Source organism: Centroberyx gerrardi, chromosome 16 (assembly GCF_048128805.1).
Source record: "Centroberyx gerrardi isolate f3 chromosome 16, fCenGer3.hap1.cur.20231027, whole genome shotgun sequence".
NCBI lineage: Eukaryota > Metazoa > Chordata > Actinopteri > Beryciformes > Berycidae > Centroberyx > Centroberyx gerrardi.
In genome coordinates this window covers 600,969-623,880 of record NC_136012.1, presented here as the reverse complement: position 1 = coordinate 623,880, position 22,912 = coordinate 600,969, and the positions used below count along the sequence as shown (strand labels likewise).

Here is a 22,912-nt window from a genome sequence, read left to right as displayed (position 1 = left end):
GTCACAGTTTTAATTGCTTGAGACTTGACTTGATGCATGAAGAGAATACTTGAGACTTGACTTGACTTGGGTTCTGGTGACTTGGGACTTGACTTTGACTTGTACTTTGATGACTTGAAAAGGTTTCTAAAGTCTTGACTTGAGGTCTTGTGTTTATGTAAATGACTTATATTGAAAGTGATGAGATTTGTTCCAGCAGACGACTGAATTTAAATTCTGTTTTCTGAATTTGTATGGAATGATTGAATCTACATTTAGACTTGAGACTTGACTTCTACAAAATTCCTGAAAAAAGTTGATTTGCATTGGAAACAAGTGAAACTATCTCATGCCACTGGCAGATTTTTTCACTTCTTTTAAGAAATTACAATTTTAGGACTCAATAATAGACTAAATGACTGTTAAGATGGAGATTTTTTGCTGCTTTATCTGCTTGATCTGAATAGGGATGTCTAGTCTATCCATTTCTGCTCTGTGCGCTTTAGTCCATCCATAACGTTAGCAGACTCCAGTTTTAACTCCAGTTTTGGTGATTTTATTGAAGTTTAATTAAACAGTTTACATAATCCTGTGCATTGAGCTCAACTGAGAGGCTACAATAATGAACTTACCTGTTCAATAGCCCATTGTCAACACCATCAGATCTCTGTCACCACCATCAGATGGACATTTTGTTGATTTTAAATATATGTGTTTATATCTTGTTCAGCCAATTGTGTTAACCTATGAAAGCATTTATCTCTCTACACTTCAGAACAGGCTTATTGAGGTCCAAAACGATTATACCTTTAATATTAAAAAATAAAGTTGCATAATAAAAGTGGTGTAATACAGTGATTCTCAACCTTTTTCATATCAAGAACCCCTAATTTAGTCCACATTAGGACCATGGACCCCCATTTGATGAGATGTCTCTCGGACCCAAATCTGAGAATTTTTTTATTGTCAGATATGATTTTGTCCAGAATTCCATGACTATCTGTATTGTATGTAGAGAGATAACAGTGAAACTATGATCAAAATAGTCATTCCTCTACAGTCTCTAATTGTGTTCACTTCTTGTAAATTAAATAATGGTGAAGTTTAATAATTCATCAATTTGCTGGGGACCCCCTGGAACTCCCTCAAGGACCCCTGGTGGTCCCCAGACCCCATGTTGAGAACCACTGCTGTAATAAATGAACAAAAGTCAGCCCTCAACATTTACCCGTAGGCATGTGTGTTTGTGTGTAGTATGCTATATACAGCATGTATGGTGTATATAATGGTATGTAAAGCCCTTTGAAACTTGACTGATAAATTCTTATATAAAGGAAGATTTTGAGGCTCTAAATCTCCATTTTATTGTTTGAAAAAGAAGGCGGCCTCTTTTGTCTCATTTCTCTAGTGTCAGTGGGCTCAGACAGCATGAAGGCCTTCTGCTGTGGAAAACAGCTAGACGCTGCAACTGCTCCACCTGCTGGTCAGACGCTATTCTACTGTGCTGTCATATTGATTGTCATGTACTATCATGTTACTATCATGTCAGTGTATTGTCTTGTCTTGCTTGAGGTAAGGCCAAAAATGATTTTCCAGCCTAGGTTGGACAATAAAAATCTATTCTTTTCTATTCTATTCTATTCTATTCTATTCTATTCTCAAGCTGCAGTATTCATATTTACAGCTAGAGGATTGCTGATGACGTGAGTTACTGGTGAATTTTGTCACACATTTTTATTAAATGCGTGATGTTCTCTTTTGACCATTCTGTTGTAAAAGTGGTTTATGAAAAGAAGAAATGACAATATATTAAAATGACAATATACATTTATTTTTTTTACATTTATTCAACAATTAGAAGTAATAATGTGTTTTACACTGATCTAGCAAGACCATGAATCCTCACATTACAGATATTTTGTAGCAGTTCAGTTTCTCCCCTGTTTAGACAAACAAATCTCAGCTGCAAACAGTTAAAAATTGGATCTATTAGTGTGGAAATTCAAATAACATTACACTCTGCTGTTCACAAATATGACATAAAACATACATCCAGATATTTACATACACACAGCATACACATAATGTACATAATAATAATAGAACATACATGGGATTTTGAAATTGCTGTTAAGCCCCGCCCCCAAGAACAGTATTTCCAGGAATCCCCCTTTCGGATTGGTCAAGGGATTCCTGGGAAAACTGGACCCCAGGAGAGAGGAAGAGAGAAAAAGAAGAAGAGGAATCGAAGTCTGTCCCATACTTCCCACTCACACCTATTTAAAAGTTTTTAAATTGTTGCTTGTGTCAACCCAATTTGCTACATTATTGTTCAAATTCTATTTTTATCATCATATTACATTTTTCCTTGCTGCCTGTATCATATCACTATTTGCTGTTACAACGACCCAATTTAACCACAGGGATCAATAACCCTCTAATTATGTTTGGGGTCAACTTGACCCCATTCAACATTTAACGTCTCTAAAAACATGATTAACATTATTTTTCCAGCTTGATATTTCATGACTTTTCCTAATTTCATGGGGAAAACTGGTAAACATCAAATTTAACATGATGATATGTTTTCAAGGTCCTGTACACACTTTGCATAAAGCACCGTCGTTTGCGGTCATTTTGACCTCAAACACAACAACCTTATAAAACCAGAGAAAATATAAAAGTTTTACACATATTTTATTTCTCTTTGTTTTGACTGATACTGAGGGAACTTTCCCATGCAATTTTTTGATCTTTCAAAAATGCGCACACACACCCTTTCTCTTTGAGTTTTATCTTCTGTCCTGTCACAGCTCTTTTGCATTTGCATTCTGGTGACTAATTTACTTTTTATTGGTGTTTTTTTTTCATTATTGACTAACTGCTATGTGTTACTTGCTGATTTTCTGAAGTGTAAACTTGGGTAACATTTGCAATTACAAACACTTTTTGTAGGTTTAAATTTCTGGGGTCAATTTGACCCCAAATGTAAAAGGTGTTTGTTAATTTTAACATAATAGAAGGACTAATCTTCTAAGTGTGGGTGGTGGGGCGGCCCAAAAAAAATCAGTGTGGATGCTGTTAGTCTTGCTGTGTGTGTGGTAGAGGAAACCATATAGGCTGGTATGTGTGTCGCTCCACTTGTTGTGTCCTCCGTCCCGAGCTACAGTGCTTCATCTCAGACTACCAACTGACCAGAGATGCAGCACTGCACCATGGGCCGCAGGGATGAACCAGGCTATAGACTGGAGACAAAAACACAAACAGGGATGTAGGGAACAGAAAACACACCTGTTCCTCTGCAGAATACAGTTTGCAACTTTTTTCTTCTGACGTAAAAATATATACACATCATATTAAAGTCACAATGACACCGCATTTTTAGCATCAGTTATAATAGTTAGAATGAGCTAAAAAGGCAAAAAAGTCATTTTTCATTTCAGTGTGACTTTAAGTAGTGTCAAACTGATTTTTCTTTAAGTGGAAAAAAAAGCATAAATTAATTATATTCTGCTTATATTGTCGTTGCCTCATAACGATCACAGACTATTATATTCAACATTAAAACTTTACATTACTAATACTCCCTATCTCCATATACCAGCTGACCAGGAATTAAAGGTCCCATATCAGAATTAAAGGTCCCATATAGGAATTGCTATTCAAACTTCCCTCTATTTAATGAGGACATTGTTAAAGTTTGTTTTGATTTTGTTTTAATGGTTAAATTTAAAGTTATTGCATTTTCAAGAATCCATCCTTTTTCCCCCCAGACAGTTTAACTCCAGGAAACGCATCACAACTGGACTTGGTCCTCATTGGCTCCCTCACTAAGGGTCCAGTATTGTGAGGACTTCACATGTATTCAATAAATACCCTTTTAACTAAACTACTAATGTATTTTCAAAACATCATGAAGAACATTATTCTTCTCCTGAGCCATAGTAGATTTGAAAATAAAATACAAGTTAGTGATATAGGAAAGTCATTTTCACCACATAGTGCCAATGTTCTGTATAATAAGACAGAAACATCAGAGAGAGAGAGAGAGAGAGAGAGAGAGAGGACTGTACATATTGGGCTTTGTGTGTGTGTATGTGGGGGGGCTAAACAGGAAATGGCTTTAACCCCAATAGACCTACATAATGTGAACTTCCTGTCCTTCTGCCTCTCACTCCCTCTCACATTCCACATACACACGCACACACACACACACACACACACACACGCGCGCGCACACACACACACACAAACTATGTTCGAAGTCTACAAAGAGGAAACCAACCATCCTTTAGCTGCAGGTAGAAGAGACGCTGGAAATTAAACTGGTGTACTGTCTGTACTAACCCAAATAAAGCATTTTGTGTGTGTGCGTGTGTGCGTGTGCATGTTGTCTCTTTGATACTCACCTCTCCATTATTTCATTTTCTGATTTCTATTTTCTGACGGAAAACACCTGAAACACAAGACACACACACACACACACACACACACACACACATTGTTAGAGAAGAAAGAGAGAGAGAGACAGGGGAACAGCAGACGGATAGTGTAATAACTTATAAAAATAACTTATAATAAGATAAAAAAATCTCCCTCTAAAAGGGCAGAACATGAAATAAAACTTGATAATGTAATAAAATACATCAAATGACAATATTATTACTTCAAAAGGGGTAGAACATATTGTAACTGATGATGTAATGATAATATTGACTAACAATGTAACAACTCCAGTTATTAGCCTACATTCTTCTATTTCTTATGAGTTACTACATTATTAGTCTTACATCATCAAGATAGAAATATACTACACCCTTTATGAAGTAATAATTTGATTACATTTTCAACCCATTTAGAGGGACAATTCAGTACATTTTATCAAGCTATTACATTATCCAAGAGTTATTACATTGTCAAATCATATGTTCTATTTACTCAAAGAAATTATGTTTCCACTCTTTACACTATCAATTACAATGAATTCAATAAAAAACAAATCATTTGTGTTGATTAAACACATTTCAATTATATGGAACCAATGTACACAATTTTTTTTAAAGTAAATCCAAAGACCTTTTTTTTTGTGTACATGATCCAGATCAGGGATGGACAACCATGCTGCATTGTGACCCAAGAGTCTGCAGGTTTTAATTCCAACCAAACACTGCAGCAGCTGATTCCACTGATTAACACACTTTTAACCAGAGAGGAGGAACTCATTAGTTCAGTGAGCTGCTGTAGAATAGCTTTACCCACAAATGGAAGACCAGCGTAGAAGGAAACACATTTCAATGCAAACACATGGATATATACTGTATATAAAACTATTTAACAATGCTGGACAACCTTAGGCTCCTTGATATTTTGGATATTTTTATAAACGGGTCTGTTCAGTCCCCAGCTGCTTTAGCAGCCGAATCGCAGTTGGGATGGAACTGCTTTTGCCCCTCTGGTAGTGTTTGGTTGGAATGAAAACCTACTAGACTGTTGGGTCACAGTGGATCATGGTTGTTAGGTAGGGCTGATCTAGATTATCTAATCTCAATGATACTCCTATGTTACACACTAGCCTACTGTACAACATGCTGCTTTGCACATATAGGCTACATTTGCACATATATGTTATGCATACCTAGTTCATTCTTGCATTTGTATTTATTCTTTATTTTTTATTTTTATTATTATTATTATTATTATTATTATTATTTTTCTATTTATGTACCTGATCGATGGTTTGTTTTGTCTGTGTGGTGTCTTAAGTGTCTTGCTATCTATCTATCTATCTATCTATCTATCTATCTATTTATCATCTATCTATCTATCTATCTATCTATCTATCTATTTATCATCTATCTATCTATCTATCTATCTATCTATCTATCTATTTATCATCTATCTATCTATCTATCTATCTATCTATCTATCTATCTATCTTCTATCCCTCTATTTACCTGATTAAATAAAGAAGTAAAAGCGTATAAAGCTATGAGCACAATACTGGTGCAGCATTGATGAGGCCTTTCAACACCGCTGAAACTCCTGCAGCACAACCGCACGCTCATCTCACTTAACAGCTATTTCCTTTATCACTGAGTCACCGAGACAGAGAGAGGGGAGAGAGAGAAGAGACGGAGAGAACGAGAGGGAGAAAGACAGATATATACAGAGTGAATAACAGAGTGAGATCCGGGGTCTTTTCCAGGAATGCTCTGGGTCTGCTCTGTTGGAAACTCCCAGCCTTGCCCGTATAAGGCCTGAGCCTGCCTTTTTTTTATTTTTGGGATCATGGAAAATCGGATCGCCGCTTTGGATAAACATTCCCGTCTTCCAGCCTGTGATCGCTCCCAGTGATAGTTTGTCATTGCCCCCCACCCCCCCACCCCCCTCCACCCCCCTCCTTCCAACCAGCTACATACATTCCCTTTTCTAGTCACAGCGGCTACACTACTGACTTAAAAGGTAATACAGAAAGAGAGAGAGAGAGGACTACAGCCTTTATCTCTCTCACTCCTTCTCCCTCTCCTCTGTTCTTAAGTAAGTCCATATAAAGAAGAAAGGCCTGCACTCTGACTCTCTCTCTCTCTCTCTCTCTCTCTCTCTCTCTCTCTCTCTCTCTCTCGCTCTCTCTCTCTCACACATACACGCACACACACACACACACACACACACACACACTCACACAGTAGGTCATGTCTCCATGTCTGGCCCCAGGAAGTGTTGCCCTCAGGGAAACCAAACCAACAAACACATCTGCCCTCTCCCAGCCTGTGTGTGTGTGTGTGTGTGTATGTGTGTGTGTGTGTGTGTTAATAACAAAACAACATATAGCCTGTTCCCAAGCTATGGCAGTAGAGCTTCGTCATCATCATCATCATCATCATCATCATCATCATAATGATGGCCTCATAAGCACATCTTAATTGTATATTAAACATATAAGCACTATTCTTCTCTCTAACTCTAACAACACTGGTTTGTACAGAAAGTGGGTCTAGATAACGGCATGGAGGGACATTTTAAAAGATAATTCAACTGACTGCTGTTTGGCCTTTCTAGTGTTAAACAATAAATCCGTTTTTTGATCTATAATTTTACTGAAGGATGTATAAAGCCAGAATCTGCAGCAACAAAAAGGTGCAAAATGTGAAAACCCACATGTGAATTCAAAGATTGATTTACATATGTGAACATGTGAAATTTCCCATTGGCATTGTCACCTGTGAATTGTCTCTTTGCGTGTGAAATGAAGTTTTCACATGTGAAATAAATATTGACAAAATGTGGAAAAAAAAAAAAGTTCACGTGGAAAAATACTCTTCATCTAGGAATTGAATGTTTTACATCTGAAGTAAAAAAAACTGTCACGTGACGTCAGAATACAACGAGAGAAAAATGTTCACATATGTGCTTTGAACTTTTTTATGCAAGGGAAGGAAAGAATGCAAGATAAAGCGAGTCCCAGTGCAGAGAGTTGGTATGATGGAAGGTCCTGTCACACTGCAGATTGGTCAAAATCTACTTGGTCGGTCTGGAGAGCTGGAGGCCTCCTGGTTCAGGACGGCCTGGGACCAAAAGGTCGCCAGTTCAAATTCCCAGGCAAGCAGGGAAAAATGGCAAAGAGAAAGTGACACTCTTTCCTCAACAACCGCTGCTGAGGTGCTGCTGAACCCTTTCCCCACCCACATTTCCCCACCCGATCTGGGGATTTGAACCAGCAATCTTCCAGACTATCACCCCTAAATGGGTGTATGTGTGTGTGTGTGTGTGTGTGTGTGTGTGTGTGTGTGTGTGTGTGTGTGTGTGTTAGACAGGCTGTGATAACAGTCAGAGCCATCTCTCCTGTTGAGCCAAACATTTCCTAATATGGTTGTCTCTCTCTTTCCTCCCGCTCTGTAAATCAAACACAGGAAGCCCTCTCTCTCTCTCACACTCCGTCTGTCTGTTACACTCTACCACTCTTACTCTCCAGACACACACACACACACACACACAGAGAAAGCTCTGAGTGCTGTCTGTGTAATCTGAAATAATCTTTTTAAACAACAGTACAACTTTAGAAGTATGAGCGGAGGTATGAGTGGCAGTAGTGGTGTGTGTGTGTGTGTGTGTGTAATATATGGAAGCTGTGGTTAACCCTATCCAAGCCTGGATAGCTCATAAGAATCTATGGGATGTATTATATTTCCATAGCAACTAAAAATCAGATTTTGTGTGCTGGTTTGTCCATGTTAACATGTTAAATCAGAATGAAACATATAAACATATATAATGTACATATATATAATACATACGTACATATATATATAAATATTATATATAATATTAATATTTGAAAGAATGGATTACAGGTTGTATGATGGTGCACAAAATAACAGCATTAGGACATGCTGAGACAAAGAAAATCAAATCAAAATATATATATGAAAATATACTAAAAAGTGCAATATATGCAGCAGGAAATAAGTGAGAACTAATGGAAAATACATGCAATACATTAGCCTGGTTCCAGACTCCTGAATCAGAGAAACAATCGAGCCAATCAGCACCTTTGTGGGCGGGACTAAAGTTTGAATTGTTCGTGCAACGGTTTTGGCGGTCATTGGCATTTCGGCAGAATAGATTTATTGAAATCACCCCCTTAACCAACATATTTGTCGATATTTATTTATTTACAAATTGGAGAGAATATGGGATATGAAGAAAACATTTGAATGTGAATTTACAGCAAATAGACAGGATGTGCAAAAGGTGCAGAATTATAGCTTAACCAGCTGCAGTTTTACCCAGACTTTAGGACAGCATCACATACAAGCATTGCTATACACTCACTGGCCAAAATAATTGGAACACCAGTTTTCCATAAAACATAAAAGAGGTGTCACATGTTTGTTGAGCAAAACCTGCAAACCTGTCCTTAATCTGACTATCTACGCTGTTTTGTGACTTTCAATTCATGTGCAACTTTTAGATTATGGCTCGGTTTTTTGATGAGCATGACAATTAATCATAATTAACTATGAATCATATTATCAGATAATAATAATTTATTAATCAAATGGTGATATTTTGCCAATAATAAGGGAGTATACTCAGCTAATCTAGGACAAAACTAGCAAACACTTGGTCCCCAATGACTGGAGTTGTGCAGTGGACCTCCATATGTGAGTGAGAAGTGAAAAACTGAACTAAAAAAAGATAATTGAAATTGAGCAATATTTGTGACTCATGTCATGTGTCAAGTGTTGGGTTATGGCCGAATTATTATCATCTTTTTTTGTTGTTGTTGTTTAGTTGCATGGGAATCCATACTGAGCAGAGGTACAACTCCACTCTTCAACCACCAAAGACTTTCTGTATTTGCTGAAGATTGTACTCAGTTATTACTGACATGATAGCGTTTGATTCATAAATCCACTTGATCCACTAATCTACTTTAAATCCACCATTAGACAGCAGCACGACCATGTAGAGGATCTGAGTGAAGAGTAACGGTGATAGTAGTAGTAGTAGTAGTTGTAGTAGTAGTTGTAGTAGTAGTTGTAGTAGTTGTTGTACTAACAGTAGTTCCAAAGTCACTATCATCTTTTAAATCACTTCTTAAAACAAACTTGCTTTTATGTGTGTGGTACATTGTTTCTATTCTTATCCTTTTATCATGTGGTGTCTTCTTGTTTTGATTTGTTTGAATTTATTTTGATGATTTCATTTGATTGTCTGTTTGTGTGTGCGTGCGTGTGTGTGTGTGCATGTGTGTGTGTAGGGTTCTATACATAGCATCGGAGCTAAGGCCTCGTCTGTCCCAGAGGAGTTCATCTCCATCCCTCCCTCTCTCCCTCTCCTCCTCCCTCCCACTTCTTTTCTGCTTCCATCTGCCTTTTCTCCTCCTCCTCCTCCCTCCATGTGAAATTGACCCTGGGAACGATGGTCCTTTGGGCCCCGAGGGGAACCGATGTGCGTGTGTGTGTGTGTGTGTGTGAGGGTTATGTGAAAGTCCTCCAAGCCTAGCACCCTCCAGACTTTTGACTCCTCAGTAAACAAATACAGCATTTCCTCCTCTCCTCCCTCCATACGCTTTCTCATGTTCACCTCAGTTGCCAGCAGGGCAGCAGACTTGTGACTTGTGGCTAGTGGATTCTAAAATCACTTATCGTACCCGCCAGTTTGAGCCTCCAAATGACATTTGGTTATATGACCTGGTACATCAAATTAACAAGCAACAACCAAAACCTGTAAACTTCCACTATAAAAGTAGCGTGTTCTTGTTAGTTAAATGTGATGGTTATCTATGATAACTATTTGTTCTATTCTATTTGATCACAAAAAAGAAATCTGCAACATATATATACAGTCAAAAGTTTGGGGACACCTGATTGAATGTACAATGTTTTTCATTATGTTGAAGCCATTTTGATCTAAAGGCTTATGCTTAAATGCTTGAAATGTGTTTCTTAGACAAATATAAATAATTAAGTTGATGCCTATGTATGAATTTCTTTCCAAAGCCTTTGCCTTTCCATCAAGGCAAAGGGCAGCTACTTTATAGAATCTAAAATATAAGATAGTTTTGATTTGTTTAACACTTTTCTGGTCGCTGCATAATTCCATTTGTGTAATTTCATCGTTTTGATGTCTTTACTATTATTCTAAAATGTGGAAAACAGTAAAAATAAAGAAAAATGTGGTGTGTCCAAACTTTTGACGGGCAGTGTAAACGATGAGAAAAGGAAGAGATTACGTTTTTTTTTAATACTATGGACAAATACGGGAATACGTGAAAACTATTCACCATATCACATTCATCTACACTGTGTTGAAAGAGAATACTTTTGGTGTACGAGCGCACACTGGATTTTCCATATGCAGTAGTGTCCAGTCACATAGCCGTACTTCAAGTCATATACTCCTACTCATACTACTCCTAGAGATACAGCTAGACCCAGGTACAAGACTCTCACTTAGCTGGAACTACAGGCCAGAGTCACACGGGGTTCTAACAGAAGTCTTTATCACATCACCTCTGCCTCTGACACACTATGTGTGTGTTTATGTGTGTGTGTGTGTGTGTGTGTGTGTAGTGCTCTTACCTGTGTGTTGCTGGTGTGTTTCTTCCACATCTCCTGGTTCTCCTCCTGGTTCTCCTCCTCTCCTCTGCCCATCTTGTCTGCTGGGGTTGAATGAAAGAATGTAAACAAGCAATTTCCCTAATTAGAATTTGCCTATGACCTGCAGTTTTTTTTTCATGTTATGTCTGTTCCTTACAGTACAATATGTTATCCATGTTACTGATTTGGTCCCAGTTACTGATGCACATCATAGCATTGGCATGCTGTCTGGCTGGCTACAATACAGAGGGCTGGATCTTATCCACATCGTTTGCTCCAGTTTCCTCCCACAGTCCAAAGACATGGTAGATTGGAGACTCTAAATTGCCCATAGGTATGAATGTGAGTGTGTTTGTCTATCTGTGTTGGACTAGTGACCTGTCTAGCATGCTGGGATTGGCTCCAGCCAAGTGGGTAAATAGAATTAATGTTATTGCCATTTAGATACGTGCCACATAGTGGGGGGGGAATTCTACTTCCACTCCAGGGCAGTGTGAAATTTAGTTAAAATTATTCCAGAAAGTGGAGTAATGGCTGAGTAGGGGAAATAATTGAAAATGAAAGGCAGTTTATATTTATATTTATTTATTTTAATTTGACTCAAATGACATGCATTCACCCACAGCAATGCTCCATCTAAGCTAGAGGTGTCCATTTCTGTGCCATGGAAGAGTCTGCAGGTTTTTGTCCCAACCAAACACTACAGCAGCTGACTTCACTCATTAACACACCTTCACCCAGACAGGAGGAACTCATCAGTGACGTGTAGCGTTGGACTGGAATTTACAGACTGAAAACTGGAGCCCAGCCCAGAAAACACTGCATTTAACTAAGAAACAGCTCGCGAGCATTAAGAGGGATTATAATGAACATACCTTGGTTAGCAATCTTTTGTTTTCCCTCGATGTGACCAGTGCCAGGTAGCGAGTAACCCTTTAACCTGGGAGCTGTCATCTCCAGCGGCTGGCCGGCTGGTGAACTGGCTGGTTGTCATCTCCAGCGGCTGGTTGGTGGCTGGTTGGTTGCCTGGTGGGCTGGCTGTGATCTCCAGTGGCTGGTTGGCTGTTTTTCCTGGGTGATTCTTAGCTGGCTGCTCTTGCTATCTGTCTGCTGGGTTACTTTCCCCTGCAGTAGTGAGCAGCGGCGAACTGAAAGTGGAAGATTGTCCCATTTCATTTCATCCTAAATTCCAAAAGTTCTCTAAAAAATTCTCTGAAAGTTCTCTAAAAGCCTTAGTAGGAAGTCTTTAGTAGGCTGAAGCTAAAATGTGAATCTAACTCAAATAGGGCTGTTGTTGAGAATGGCTCATCAGTGTGGGACAACCCTCTGGTCTCTCTCTCTCTTTCTCTCTCTCTCTCTTATGAAGCAGATGGCCTGCCAAGGGAAGCATTCCTCTGTTACCTTGTATGGTCACTGGGGGGAGGGGCTTACGCCAGGGACTGCCCCCCCCCAAGACATGTTTGATTGGCTGATGTTAGAGGACCCCCGTGACCTCAACCAGTGACCTCTAGAGTCTGTCTGGGAAAGAGGGGAGGAGAGGAGAAAGGAGGAGGGAATGAGAAATGAGGGGGAGAGGAAGAAGGGAGGAGAGGAGTGAGGAGAGGAGAAGGAGAGAGATGGAGGAGGAGGAGAGAAAGGAGTGCAGAGAAAAGGGGAGAGGGGAGAAAGAGGAGGGGAAGAAAGGAAAGAAAGGGAAGAGGAGAGAAAGAGTAACGAGAGAAAGGGAAAGGAGGAGGAGAGTAGGGGGGTGTTGTTTCCTCGGTGAAGGAAAAAAGCTTTTGACAATTTTCATATTTCTTCTAAATTTGGACTTTTTCTGCTCGGGCAGCTGACTGGATGGCCTACTGAAACACCATGTGGAATCTATTACCCTGCTGCTGTGTGTGTGTGTGAGTGAGAGAGAGAGAGAGAGAGAGAGAGAGAGAGCAAGAGAGAGAGAGAGACAGAGAGCAAGAGAGAGAGAAAGGAAGAGGGTAATTATTTGGAGTAACTAAGCGATGTTTGACTGCTCTCACACACACACACACACACACATACACACACACACACACACATACACACACACACACATACAGCCGCCTTCGCTTAATGCCCCATATGGGCACGCTCTGGGAATCAGAGTAAATGAGAGACAGAAACAATATAGTTTGGTTTATAATGACAAATATAATATGGTATGCACATAAACTATGGTTTGAACTGTTGTTTGTTGGTTTTAAAAGTGTACATTTTGGTATATAGATATTGTCTGTAATAAACATTCATGATCATAAAGGAACTGAACTGAGGATGAAGAGAAGAATGACAAATGGAGAAAAGAACTACTGAAAAACTGAAATACTGAAAACTGAAACCTAAATACTGGAACTGAAGCAGCTGATAAAGCTGATTTGAGAGAAGTGTAAATGAAGAAAACATATGTTCTTCATTTTTTTATTTATACATTATATCATCCCCCCATTCTTGCTACAAATCCCTACAGAGAGGACATTCTAATTAATGGAATGGAACAGTTGAATTGACTTGAATTGAAATTAGTTGAATGTTTCTTTATTATATCATTGCTGATAAAACTGGTATTTATTGATTTGTGTTTAATTTGTGTCATTTGTTAATGTCTATAATATGACCTCATAATATTACTTCAATATTATATACGGCTATATTACTCTATTGTTTCTGTCTTGTCATTTTGACAAAGTCGGAAATAAATTAGATTAAATTAAATTCAACTGAAGGGAGGCAAGAAAAAAGGGATTTAATATCACATTGGCATTAAAGGAAAATTTCATGCAATTTATGATTTAGAGGAAGCCAGGGAATGATAGTGTACTATATAGCAACATAATACTTTTTGTTTGTGTGTGTGTGTGTGTGTGTGTGTGTGTGTGTGTGTGTGGTGGTGGAGGGGGGGGGTTTGCCAGAGGAGTCAAACAGGAAGTGTTAGAGGTCAAGTCAATAATGTGATTGGCCACTCTGAACAGCCTATTTCCTGTAATGTCCTGTAACTCAGAGAGAGTGAGAAATATTAATGATCATGATGACAATAAATAAATAATTCCACTCATCTTACGCATGTTATCCTCTTTATCAGACGAGATGAAGAGCAGAAGCACCACTATAGACTGTACTGATAGCATTACAGTGTAGTTTTCATTCTTCTATGGTTTGTAACTGGGACTATTTTATTTTATTTTTTTATGGATGTGCTTGTGGTTACTACTGCTCATAAGTTTGAAAACTATACAATAACTAACCACAACTTTTATTTCTTTCTGTTCTACTTTTCATGCCATCTGTTTTGAATATATATTGATATATCCATCCACCCATTCAGATTCTTGTCGCTTATCCAGGTCAGGGTCATGGTGGCAACAGTAACCTAGATGTCCTGTTCCCCGTCAACTTCCCCAGCTCCTCCTGCCAAGTGGGTTTGCCCCCCCCAAAGACATTTTTTTTTTTTTTGTGACCAATTTTTTATTGATTCATCCATATATGACTTTGGCTGCTATCGTTCCCCTTCCCCATTCCCCCTCTCAGGCTTCTTCAAAAAGATAAATAAATAAATACATTTAGATGTACAAGTTTTGTGTATGTAAGTGTCAAGCTATCAATAGTACAACATTGTTTGGCCTGTTATCTATAAAACATCTATAGTACATTAATGAGAACGTTTACATAATTAGGCTGGGTTAATTAAGTAGTAAATGTATAACTGTAGTACATAGTCCATGGGAATAGATATCGGAAACATATTGTCCTAGGTATTACTTATTGACAGAACACGGTAAAGTACAACAATGATAAAGGCAAAATAAATAAATAAATAAATATATTAAAAACAAAAGGGGGGGTATAATAATGCAAAGTATTTTATATACATGCATATACACCTACACCTACATATACACGCACTGCACACATGTATATATACATATATAGCCTACATACAAGCACATATACAGTACATATATGTATATACACAAAGACAAAAGACATTTTTTAAAACTATTTCATTTTGACCTACTGTATCTGCCAGCCATTCTAAGCACAATGTTCAAAATGTTATTTTCTCTCTAATTTCTTGGCTGATTCAACCAAATAAATGTCACTGTCAGACCCTACGACAGTCCTTTGTCCTGAAATATTAAGATAAATCAAGACTACAAAGCTCATTCTAATATCCGAAGCTGTTGGATATAGAGCAAGGTTTCATCGAATAATGAGTTCAATCCGAATTTTTCATGATGAACATGGTGTCATAGCGCCATACAATTCAAATAGCTTGTGGAAGCGTTTGGGTAACTAGTAGAAGATTAATTTCAAGTCCACTGGTTTCCTGATAAGGTAAGTCATGTCATTTTACAACACTAGATAGTCTGATTTAGGTTTTGCATGTTTGTTGGAATTCTTTGCTGTAAGTGGCTTCCTGTGTTGAGGATGTAACTTTAGCATAGTCGTAGGCCTTGCTAAGTGTATGTTAGCATTTACGTTAGTTGTTAAGTTGGAGTGAGCTATTATTTATCATTTGATTTAAAGGTGCACTAAGCGATTTTCCGACCACTAGAGGGTGACAGAAACCGCAACACATTTGTAAATAAAGCACAGCAAAGCTACTGGACTACGGAGGCCCCTAAGGACAAACCGTGCATAAAGACTAATAGCTAAGCTAACCGTACCTACAGAGAAGTGTTGCTGGTTACCACTTTGACAGATTTTTCTCCTACTGAAGGTTACATGTCCCACAATGACAAGTGAAGAGGTAGGTAGCAAGTTTACTAGTTTAACAAGTTTACTCGCTCGCTTCATCGATTCCGCCATTATGAGAGTTGTTTTAGGAAAGAGAGGGGGAGAGGGCTGCTTTTAAACAGCAAGGGAGGAGACAAGCTAGTTTTAAAAAAATAAAAGCTACTGAATGGGCCGGGAGGAGCTTCGAGTCGGTCCAGGTTTTGACAACAAGCTTTAGAAAAGAGGTGAAAACAGCAACACAGCTGGCTGCTGTGTGGATTTTGGTTTATATAAGTATGTCTCAAGGAAATCTCCACATAGCACACTTAGTTTCAGGATTGGTTATAGGGTCTGAAATCGCAGGTTTAATTAAATTATTTATCAAGACCCTCACAGCTGATAGTTAACTAGCACTAATCTAGTTTTCACTAGTTTAATCTATATCCTGTTTCCCCTCAGGGATCAATAAGTTCTTCCCAGTGGGGTCGCCAGGGGATTTCTTTCGGAGCTTAGGCCGAACTCCGATGAAGGCATGTGGCCGAAATACGAGTTCTTTTTAATGTTCAATAGAACCATGCCATATTAATAAAAGCGTTTTTAATCTAAGGGAAAGAGTGGTCCCTGGTCGTCTTGCTTTTTTAGCTTACTATTAGGTTGTAATAATATTAGGAGTTAGTGAAATACACTGAACAAAAATATAAATGCAACACTTTTGTTTTTGCTCCCATTTTTCATGAGTAGAAATAAAAGATCTAAGACTTTTTCTATGCACACAAAAGGCTTATTTCTCTCAAATTTTGTTCACAAATTTGTTTAAATCCGTGTTAGTGAGCACTTCTCCTTTGCCAAGATAATCCATCCACCTGACAGTTGTGGCATATCAAGATGCTGATTAAACGGCATGATTATTGCACAGGTGTGCCTTGGGCTGGTCACAATAAAAGGCCACTCTAAAATGTGCAGTTTTTATCACACAACACAATGCCACAGATGTCGCAAGTTTTGAGGGAGCGTGCAATTGGCATGCTGACTGCAGGAATGTCCACCAGAGCTGTTGCCCATTAATTGAATGTTCATTTCACTACCATAAGCCGTCTCCAATGTCGTTTCCGAGAATTTGGCAGTACATCCAACCGGCCTCACAACCGCAGACCACATGTAACCACGCCAGCCCAGGACCTGCACATCCGGCTTCTTCACCTGCGAGATCGTCTGAGACCAGCCACCCGGACAGCTGATGCAACAGTTGGTTTGCAAAACCAAAGAATTTCTGCACAAACTGTCAGAAACTGTCTCAGGGAAGCTCATCTGCGTGCTCGTCGTCCTCACCAGGGTCTCGACCTGACTGCAGTTCGTCGTCGTAACCGACTTGAGTGGGCAAATGCTCACCTTCGATGGCGTCTGGCACTTTGGAGAAGTGTTCTCTTCACAGATGAATCCCGGTTTTCACTGTACCGGGCAGATGGCAGACAGCGTGTATGGCGTCGTGTGGGCGAGCGGTTTGCTGATGTCAACGTTGTGAACAGAGTGCCCCATGGTGGCGGTGGGGTTATGGTATGGGCAGGCATAAGCTACGGACAACGAACACAGGTGCATTTTATTGATGGCAATTTGAATGCACAGAGATACCGTGACGAGATCCTGAGGCCCATTGTCGTTCCATTCATCCACCGCCATCACCTCATGTTGCAGCATGATAATGCACGGCCCCATGTTGCAAGGATCTGTACACAATTCCTGGAAGCTGAAAATATCCCAGTTCTTGCACGGCCTGCATACTCACCAGCAAGGGCGTAGGTTTGATTTTGACATTGGTAGGGACACAAATGGGGGAGGTCCGGAGGGGATGTAACCCCCACTGGAAGCTGAGGCGTTTTGCATTTATGATAGACTTCTGACCGCCATTTCATATCATCTAGATCAGTGATTCTCAACCTTTTTCATATCGAGGACCCCTAGTTTAGTCCACATTAGAGCCATGGACCCCCATTTGATGAGATTTTGTCTCTCAGACCCAAATCTGAGAATACTTTTATTGTTAGATATGATTTTGATCCAGAATCCCATGACTGTCTGTATTGTAGGTAGAGAGATAACAGTGAAACTATGATCAAAACAGTCATTCTTCAACATTCTGTAATTGTGTTAACTATTTGTAAATTAAATAATTCATCAATTTGCTGGGGACCCCCTGGAACCCCCTCAAGGACCGCTGGTGGTCCCCGGACCCCACGTTGAGAACCACTGATCTAGATAGTTATGGTAGCCAATACACTCATTAACAGACACACAGACACAGGGGTGTAGCACATTAATGAATCCTTTACTCAAATTTGCCAGCTGAATGGGACTTTGAAGAGCACATTTTGTTTTAAGGCAGGTACTGTAGTACTGTTGCCTATTCAAACCAACGATCTGTATTTACATTTAAAATAATAATATTAATAATAATAAGATATTGTAAACTATATCCAAACCCTACATACAAACAGCTGAGTCAAACACATGCCTACGCCTGTCATTAACAGAGATGAACTGTTGGCATATTTCTTTTACATCAGTGTTGTCCAGTGTGGCAACATCAGCATTGTTCAGTCTCACTTGTGACATGTAGGCTACTTACGGTCGTCACCCGTCACAGACGCACGCGACACGGTACTTAAATAAACTAACTTTAATGGCTAAACACAACTGTTACTAATATAAAATAGGATGGAGTCTTCACTCGCATGCTCACCGGTAGGCGGAGCTTTGGCTCTTCTTGCCCACAGCATTTCATACGTTAGCAAGAAATGGCAAAGCCAATCAGCGATTTTTTTGGGGGGTTAGGGAGGCGGTGTCACGCCAATTTTTATCCGGGTGACGCAATAACATTCTAAAACAGCTGTTATACTAAAGTTTCGTTACAGCGTCCGTTGCTATGCCGACACGGGACACCAATGCACTACACCAATGCAGCGGGACTCGTAGTAGAGAACACTATCTGTTAACATTGACTAGACACTGACGGACAAAACAACCTTTATTGTCAATCAAAATAATTGCTAGGGACATTTCAGAGTCGCTTGATATTGGTAGGGACACGTCCCTACCGTCCCTACCCAATTCTACGCCCTTGCTCACCAGACATGTCACCCATTGAGCATGTTTGGGATGCTCTGGATCAGCGTGTGCGACAGCGTGTTCCGATATCCAGCAACTTCGCACAGCCATTGAAGAGGAGTGGACCAACATTCCACAGGCCACAATCAACAACCTGATCAACTCTATGTGAAGGAGATGTGTCGCAATGGTGGTCACACCAGATACTGACTGGTTTTCAAAAAATGCATATCTGTAACCCTAGTCATGTGAGATCCATAGTTCAGTGCCTAATAAATGTCTTTTTTCAAGATAAAACTGCACATTTTAGAGTGGCCTTTTATTGTGACCAGCCCAAGGCACACCTGTGCAATAATCATGTTGTCCACCTGTCAGGTGGATGGATTATCTTGGCAAAGGAGAAGTGCTCACTAACACGGATTTAAACAAATTTGTGAACAAAATTTGAGAGAAATAAGCCTTTTGTGTGCATAGAAAAAGTCTTAGATCTTTTATTTCAACTCATGAAAAATGGGAGCAAAAACAAAAGTGTTGCGTTTATATTTTTGTTCAGTATATATAGAAACATAACCTTTGATTAAATATAACTCATTTGATTGGATTGGATTTTATTTCTTTTTTTACAGTAAAGGGAAAAATGACGAGTAATGAGCACATACCGCATATAATATATATTTATAGTTTTATATATCAGTTGATAGCTGTGTCTCTCTGTTTATCTTTCGCACAACCGGAAATGAACATGAGAGAAAATAAGGAGTCGGAGACAAAGAGAGATGATGGGAGGAGAGAAATAAGAGAAGGCAAGAGAAAAATCAGATAAGACAGACAGCACACTACAATATACTGTATCACTATAGGCCTGCACAGACTGCTGCTCAAAGTTTTTACTACGCTGCTTCATTTACACCCATGTATGTTCATGTCAAATTGCACCAGACTGATGCATTTTGCTGTTGAAATTTTAAAGATTTTCTCCTGGGGAGGATGGAACAAGCTTTAATCTTCCCTCTCTCTCTCCCACTCCAGAGTCTGAGTGTGAATGTCTCACTGTGACCTAGTGACATATTTACAGGTTAAAGAGAGAGAGAGAGAGAGAGAGAGAGAGAGAGAGAGAGAGAGAGAGAGATTTGTAAATGGCTTGAAGAAGACAAAATAAACCCTAAAATTAGCTGCTATAAATCTCTGGAAAGAGATTATAATCCAGCAGAGTAGCTTGTTTTATAGTAAAAGGCTTTAAAAGAAAAATCCTTAAAGTACTGAACCAGATACAACTTGGCAACTGAAAAAGGCTGTAATAAAAATAATGTTAAGAGAAGATGTGAACGTTCCACTTACACTGAAAACAGAATGAGACTGAAGATGAGATGCTAAATATCTCCCTGTCAGAGATGTTTGGTGGTAGAATCAACAGATAAAGAAAAGGTGAAAACTGTATTAAACAAATACAGCATTAACAAATATGAATATTGACCAGTCAAACAGAGTACTGCTGAAAAACACTATGTAGGCCTAATCCCTGAAAGGTTTCGTTTGACCAATTTAGATTCATTTTGTCCTGTTAAAATAGATCTGTATGAACAGTGTGTGTGTGTGTGTGTGTGTGTGTGTGTGTGTGTGTGTGTGTGTGTGCGTGTGTGAAACTGAAAAATGAAAACTCACATCTCTTTTCCCTCTGTCGCTCTCTCTCCCTCTCTCCTTTTCTTTCGTGTCTTAATAAGGTAATGTTTGGAGACGGTTCAGTGTTTACAGCAGCTGACAGGACTGGGCTATTAGTGATGGCAGCCAAGCATGGACACACACACACACACACACACACACACACACACACACACACACTACCCATTACTTAATGTGCGACAACTCTACATAAAGGGTAAATCCTATATAAATCTCCCAGTGTGTGTGTTTGCTCTAGTAAGAAGCCAGACTTTTCCCTCATATGGAGAGGAGTCATAGCATGGATTATTGTTCATTATTGCTCATCTACATGCAGATTTAAGGCCAAAACTATTGTAGAATTTCTAAAAATGTATTATGGCTAATGGGAAACGCAGCCAGTTCCTAAAAACCTGATGTTTTTGAGGTATGAGGGTTTTTAGATAACAGAAAACTGCATCAGACACACTCTTATTCTTTATTTATTTTTTGACATTCCAACTTAATAATAAACCTCTTAATTCTAGCAGGTAATCTCATTATAAAAATGATTGTTCCAGCTGATCAGTATCTAAACCTTTCCTTTCTGTTTTGGCTGTACAAATAAATCAATCAAATAACAAATTACATTTGTTATTTAATTGCATTTACTTTTGGAGTATTTTTTGAAGTCAGTAATTATATGTATTGACAGAAGTACTTTGCTACATTTTAAACTGCATACATTACCAAGTGCATTTATTACATTTTGCAGGCTCTCCATAAGCATTGTATTAAAAACTAGTGGTAATTGTGTTCATTCACGCTTTACTTTAAGACACTTTACTTTGTTAACTTTTTATTTCTTTATTAAAGAACCCAGTTTGAAGTCTGTTCTCTCGACAGAAGAGACTTCAATTTAATGAAATCATTTGTAACTGTATGTTACAAATTATTTCTTTAAATTGAAGTCTCTAAATGAGGAAGGAGGGATACGATAGAGAAGAACATTTCATCCCCACTAATTGAGACAATGTAGATTTACCCGCATTAAATTCTGGTGTTGGTGTGGTCACTGGTGGGAAATCTTCTCTCAGAGGAAATCCAAGAGTGAAATCCAAAAGTGTGTCTTAAACAGCAGTAAGCGCTCTGTCCAGAGAAAGCTGGATTCACCAACATTAGATCTTTTGCCTCTCTAGTCCCTTTGGTATCCTTTGGTATGAAGCATCACAGACCGGCCGGGTTGTGGCAGTTTACTGCCGTCACCTTACAGGCTTTCTGGGTATTGAAGTTTGAATTTTGTTAACAGTTACCTCTTGCTGCCTTTGGGAGCCGCAACGTGCAAACAGTCCATCAGACTGACCCCTTAAGAATATCCACTTCCACCCTGCTGGTCCGGCTGGCGGGGGCATCATTACAAAAACCCATAAAACTTTATTTTGAATTCTAGTCAAGATCCCAAGTTTTCCAAAGATACCAAAAATGTCATGCTGAATTACAGGGAAATATGTATAATATGGTGCACAAGACATCTGGATTTTTTTCCATCGTGCAGCCATAAAAAAATGGCATGTTGGGTTTGAATATTTCACATAATATACAATAAGTGTGCTATAGCTTCAATGAAGCATTGGAACAAGCAAATGTGATAGTTGTATAGAACAGGAAAAAAAAAAAATTCTAACTTTGAAGCTACTTTTTTAAGGGGAAAATCAGGGTGCCAGGGGATATCTAAGTTCTGACCAGTATGCCCCTTCAAAGGTACAGTAAATTCAGGCATTGCTTTAATATTAAATTAATTTAACTTTGTCAAATTCTTGAAGCTTAGCCTTAATTTGACACACTAAATACAGAATAAAAATTAAATAAATAAATAAAACTGGAATTGGCATTTATGTAGCCTATTATGGCACTTACTTGCCTAATAGAAAAAAGGGTAATGGTAAATTCCTAAATTCCAGTTACCCTTGATTTGTTTTATAGTCTTTATTTTCACCAAAGAAGGTGATTATATACCAAACCTTAATGTCATGTTGTGATTGGTACATTCGTGCAGCAGCCTGACAGTGTCATATAGACTTGTGCAACATTCAAGAAGAAGAGGCAGACAGAAACATGAGGTATACTGAGGTATACTCTCTATACTGAGAGGTAATTTTAACGCGACAATGTCGACGACAAATGTTGTATATTCACATGAGAACATTATTCATGGCAACAATTCTTTGCAAATGAACTTTTAGTTAATTGTTACTCCTGAAATAACAGACTCTCAAATATGCACTATTTCTTAAAATGTGACAAATATGATGACATCAGAGCTGTCTACTTTAAGAAATGTGTCTTATTAATCCCAAACT

General features: G+C 38.8%; 1 long non-coding RNA gene across 2 annotated transcripts; it reads right to left on the bottom strand.

The window, feature by feature from the left end:
- Positions 1–1,788: 1,788 nt before the first annotated feature.
- LOC139926647 (uncharacterized) lies at positions 1,789–12,415 on the bottom strand. Of its 2 annotated transcripts, none has more exons than XR_011785314.2 (6): positions 11,960–12,415; positions 11,067–11,146; positions 4,389–4,435; positions 2,634–3,224; positions 2,453–2,584; positions 1,789–2,416 (listed from the first exon to the last, which is right to left on the bottom strand). It is a non-coding gene; the product is annotated as an uncharacterized LOC139926647 (long non-coding RNA). The 2 variants fall into 2 exon arrangements; XR_011785315.2 differs by having other exon boundaries at positions 11,067–11,143.
- Between the last annotated feature and the right edge of the window lie 10,497 nt (positions 12,416–22,912).